This window comes from Saccoglossus kowalevskii, chromosome 3 (genome assembly GCF_978046115.1).
Source record: "Saccoglossus kowalevskii chromosome 3, keSacKowa6.1, whole genome shotgun sequence".
NCBI lineage: Eukaryota > Metazoa > Hemichordata > Enteropneusta > Harrimaniidae > Saccoglossus > Saccoglossus kowalevskii.
The window spans coordinates 4,903,007-4,909,121 of NC_140643.1; positions in this window are offsets into that span (position 1 = coordinate 4,903,007).

Below are 6,115 nucleotides of genomic sequence, written 5' to 3' on the forward strand. Positions count from 1 at the left end.
AAAATTTGGCGGAGTTACATGTATATTTAACCTAAGTCATTGGAATGCCAACTCCGCAGTTAAATTTCGAAAACATTAAGTAATTGTCTGGAAAATGCCAGATATATTAGCAGATTATGGCAACTGCAAACCGCAAATCGAAGACAAACTGCTTGCAAAGTTTTGAAAAACGATTGCAAAGTTTGTAGATTCGTTTGGGAATGTTACGTATGATATTATATTGACGGGTTCCATAGTCAAAAGTTCGAAAACGTAAAACAATATTTTGTAAATTGCCGTTAAATTAGCGTACTATTATTCGCAGCATGTAGAGGTCATAGGTCAATTCAAGAAGTTACTCGTACAAACGCTATCAGGTTTAAAACAGTGTCAAACATGAAATAGTCGCCAGATCGACTATATTTCAAATTGCGTAACCAGTAGTGTTGGTAGGTAAAGAGACAAAGTTTAAAGTCAAGCTCAATCGGGCATGGTTAGTTCTTGCATGGGAGACTGCCTGGGAAAACCAGCTAGGGTTTTTTTTGTTGGTTTCATCACATACATATCCAACATATGAAACAACGTTCGTGCATCTTTTTTTCACTGTAATGTCAATTATTTTTAGTAGAAAAACATGTAAATTTAGGCATGTTTTCAAGTTCATGAACATTTTTCCAATTTCTCTATTATTTTTGGAGATCAAGTTGGTGATGATGTCGGCACATAGTGGGGTTTGACCTGTTAACGTACCGTGAAAAGTCATACAAAGTGAACGCAAAGTTGTGCAAAGTGATTGGAAAGTTTGTAGATATATTTGTATGCTTGACCTAACTTGTTGGCATATAGAAACCCGCAGTTGTAAAGTCAAATAAATGAATAAAAGCGAGATGTAAACAGCCTATATAAGCAGAGTATCACATGAGCTGACTGGCCGTATAAATGATAGAAAACAGCATGCAAATTTGGTAAAAGTGTTCGAAAATTTGGCGGAGTTACATGTATATTTAACCTAAGTCATTGGAATGCGAACCCCGCAGTTAAATTTCGAAAACATTATGTAAAAGTCAAGAAAATGCCAGTTATATAAGCAGATTATGGCAACTGCAAACCGAAAATCGAAGACAAACTGCTTGCAAAGTTTTGAAAAACGATTGCCATGTTTGTAGATTCGTTTGGGAATGTTACATATGATATTATATTCACGGGTTCCATTGTCAAAAGTACGAAAACGTAAAACAATACTTTGTAAATTGCCGTTAAATTAGCGTACTATTATTCGCAGCATGTAGAGGTCATAGGTCAATTCAAGAAGTTACTCGTACAAACGCTATCAGGTTTAAAACAGTGTCAAACATGAAATAGTCGCCAGATCGAGTATATTTCAAATTGCGTAACCAGTAGTGTTGGTAGGTGAAGAGACACAGTTTAAAGTCAAGCTCAACCGGGTATGGTTAGTTCTTGCATGGGAGACTGCCTGAGAAAACCACCTAGTGTAATTTTTGTTGGTTTCATCACATACATATCCAACATATGAGACAACGTTCGTGCATCTTTTTTTCACTGTAATGTCAATTATTTTTAGTAGAAAAACATGGAAATTTAGGCATGTTTTCAAGTTCATGAACATTTTTCCAATTTCTCTATTATTTTTGGAGATCAAGTTGGTGATGATGTCGGCACATAGTGGGGTTTCACCTGTTAACGTACCGTGAAAAGTCATACAAAGTGAACGCAAAGTTGTGCAAAGTGATTGGAAAGTTTGTAGATATATTTGTATGCTTGACCTAACTTGTTGGCATATAGAAACCCGCAGTTGTAAAGTCAAATAAATGAATAAAAGCGAGATGTAAACAGCCTATATAAGCAGAGTATCACATGAGCTGACTGGCCGTATAAATGATAGAAAACAGCATGCAAATTTGGTAAAAGTGTTCGAAAATTTGGCGGAGTTACATGTATATTTAACCTAAGTCATTGGAATGCCAACTCCGCAGTTAAATTTCGAAAACATTAAGTAATTGTCTGGAAAATGCCAGATATATTAGCAGATTATGGCAACTGCAAACCGCAAATCGAAGACAAACTGCTTGCAAAGTTTTGAAAAACGATTGCAAAGTTTGTAGATTCGTTTGGGAATGTTACGTATGATATTATATTGACGGGTTCCATAGTCAAAAGTTCGAAAACGTAAAACAATATTTTGTAAATTGCCGTTAAATTAGCGTACTATTATTCGCAGCATGTAGAGGTCATAGGTCAATTCAAGAAGTTACTCGTACAAACGCTATCAGGTTTAAAACAGTGTCAAACATGAAATAGTCGCCAGATCGACTATATTTCAAATTGCGTAACCAGTAGTGTTGGTAGGTAAAGAGACAAAGTTTAAAGTCAAGCTCAATCGGGCATGGTTAGTTCTTGCATGGGAGACTGCCTGGGAAAACCAGCTAGGGAAATTTTTTTTGGTTTCATCACATACATATCAAACATATGAGACAACGTTCGTGCATCTTTTTTTCACTGTAATGTCAATTATTTTCAGTAGAAAAACATGGAAATTTAGGCATGTTTTCAAGTTCATGAACATTTTTCCAATTTCTCTATTATTTTTGGAGATCAAGTTGGTGATGATGTCGGCACATAGTGGGGTTTGAACTGTTAACGTACCGTGAAAAGTCGTACAAAGTGAACGCAAAGTTGTGCAAAGTGATTGGAAAGTTTGTAGATATATTTGTATGCTTGACCTAACTTGTTGGTATATAGAAACCCGCAGTTGTAAAGTCAAATAAATGAATAAAAGCGAGATGAAAGCAGCCTATATAAGCAGAGTATCACATGAGCTGACTGGCCGTATAAATGATAGAAAACAGCATGCAAATTTGGTAAAAGTGTTCGAAGCTTTGGCGGAGTTACATGTATATTTAACCTAAGTCATTGGAATGCCAACCCCGCAGTTAAATTTCGAAAACATTAAGTAATTGTCTGGAAATTGCCAGATATATAAGCAGATTATGGCAACTGCAAACCGTAAATCGAAGACAAACTGCTTGCAAAATTTTGAAAAGCGATTGCAAAGTTTGTAGATTCGTTTGGGAATGTTACATATGATATTATATTGACGGGTTCCATAGTCAAAAGTTCGAAAACGTAAAAAAAAATATTTCGTAAATTGCCGTTAAAGTAGCGTACTATTATTCGCAGCATGTAGAGGTCATAGGTCAATTCAAGAAGTTACTCGTACAAACGCTATCAGGTTTAAAACAGTGTCAAACATGAAATAGTCGCCAGATCCGGCATATTTCAAATTGCGTAACTAGTAGTGTTGGTAGGTGAAGAGACAAAGTTTAAAGTCAAGCTCAATCGGCATGGTTAGTTCTTGCATGGGAGACTGCCTGAGAAAACCAGCTAGGGATTTTTTGTTGGTTTCATCACATACATATCAAACATATGAGACAACGTTCGTGCATCTTTTTTTCACTGTAATGTCAATTATTTTTAGTAGAAAAACATGCAAATTTAGGCATGTTTTCAAGTTCATGAACATTTTTCCAATTTCTCTATTATTTTTGGAGATCAAGTTGGTGATGATGTCGGCACATAGTGGGGTTTGACCTGTTAACGTACCGTGAAAAGTCATACAAAGTGAACGCAAAGTTGTGCAAAGTGATTGGAAAGTTTGTAGATATATTTGTATGCTTGACCTAACTTGTTGGCATATAGAAACCCGCAGTTGTAAAGTCAAATAAATGAATAAAAGCGAGATGAAAACAGCATATATAAGCAGAGTATCACATGAGCTGACTGGTCGTATAAATGATAGAAAACAGCATGCAAATTTGGTAAAAGTGTTCGAAAATTTGGCGGAGTTACATGTATATTTAACCTAAGTCATTGGAATGCCAACCCCGCAGTTAAATTTCGAAAACATTATGTAAAAGTCAAGAAAATGCCAGTTATATAAGCAGATTATGGCAACTGCAAACCGAAAATCGAAGACAAACTGCTTGCAAAGTTTTGAAAAACGATTGCAAAGTTTGTAGATTCGTTTGGGAATGTTACATATGATATTATATTCACGGGTTCCATAGTCAAAAGTTCGAAAACGTAAAACAATACTTTGTAAATTGCCGTTAAATTAGCGTACTATTATTCGCAGCATGTAGAGGTCATAGGTCAATTCAAGAAGTTACTCGTACAAACGCTATCAGGTTTAAAACAGTGTCAAACATGAAATAGTCGCCAGATCGAGTATATTTCAAATTGCGTAACCAGTAGTGTTGGTAGGTGAAGAGACAAAGTTTAAAGTCAAGCTCAACCGGGTATGGTTAGTTCTTGCATGGGAGACTGCCTGAGAAAACCACCTAGTGTAATTTTTGTTGGTTTCATCACATACATATCCAACATATGAGACAACGTTCGTGCATCTTTTTTTCACTGTAATGTCAATTATTTTTAGTAGAAAAACATGGAAATTTAGGCATGTTTTCAAGTTCATGAACATTTTTCCAATTTCTCTATTATTTTTGGAGATCAAGTTGGTGATGATGTCGGCACATAGTGGGGTTTGACCTGTTAACGTACCGTGAAAAGTCGTACAAAGTGAACGCAAAGTTGTGCAAAGTGATTGGAAAGTTTGTAGATATATTTGTATGCTTGACCTAACTTGTTGGCATATAGAAACCCGCAGTTGTAAATTCAAATAAATGAATAAAAGCGAGATGAAAACAGCATATATAAGCAGAGTATCACATGAACTGACTGGCCGTATAAATGATAGAAAACAGCATGCAAATTTAGTAAAAGTGTTCGAAAATTTGGCGGAGTTACATGTATATTTAACCTAAGTCATTGGAATGCCAACCCCGCAGTTAAATTTCGAAAACATTAAGTAAAAGTCAAGAAAATGCCAGTTATATAAGCAGATTATGGCAACTGCAAACCGAAAATCGAAGACAAACTGCTTGCAAAGTTTTGAAAAACGATTGCAAAGTTTGTAGATTCGTTTGGGAATGTTACATATGATATTATATTGACGGGTTCCATAGTCAAATGTTCGAAAACGTAAAACAATATTTTGTAAATTGCCGTTAAATTAGCGTACTATTATTCGCAGCATGTAGAGGTCATAGGTCAATTCAAGAAGTTACTCGTACAAACGCTATCAGGTTTAAAACAGTGTCAAACATGAAATAGTCGCCAGATCGAGTATATTTCAAATTGCGTAACCAGTAGTGTTGGTAGGTGAAGAGACAAAGTTTAAAGTCAAGCTCAACCGGGTATGGTTAGTTCTTGCATGGGAGACTGCCTGAGAAAACCACCTAGGGAAATTTTTGTTGGTTTCATTACATACTTATCAAACATATGAGACAACGTTCGTGCATCTTTTTTTCACTGTAATGTCAATTATTTTTAGTAGAAAAACATGGAAATTTAGGCATGTTTTCAAGTTCATGTACATTTCTCCAATTTCTCTATTATTTTTGGAGATCAAGTTGGTGATGATGTCGGCACATAGTGGGGTTTGACCTGTTAACGTACCATGAAAAGTCGTACAAAGTGAACGCAAAGTTGTGCAAAGTGATTGGAAAGTTTGTAGATATATTTGTATGCTTGACCTAACTTGTTGGTATATAGAAACCCGCAGTTGTAAAGTCAAATAAATGAATAAAAGCGAGATGAAAACAGCCTATATAAGCAGAGTATCACATGAGCTGACTGGCCGTATAAATGATAGAAAACAGCATGCAAATTTGGTAAAAGTGTTCGAAACTTTGGCGGAGTTACATGTATATTTAACCTAAGTCATTGGAATGCCAACCCCGCAGTTAAATTTCGAAAACATTAAGTAATTGTCTGGAAAATGCCAGATATATAAGCAGATTATGGCAACTGCAAACCGAAAATCGAAGACAAACTGCTTGCAAAGTTTTGAAAAGCGATTGCAAAGTTTGTAGATTCGTTTGGGAATGTCACATATGATATTATATTGACGGGTTCCATAGTCAAAAGTTCGAAAACGTAAAACAATATTTTGTAAATTGCCGTTAAATTAGCGTACTATTATTCGCAGCATGTATAGGTCATAGGTCAATTCAAGAAGTTACTCGTACAAACGCTATCAGGTTTAAAACAGTGTCAA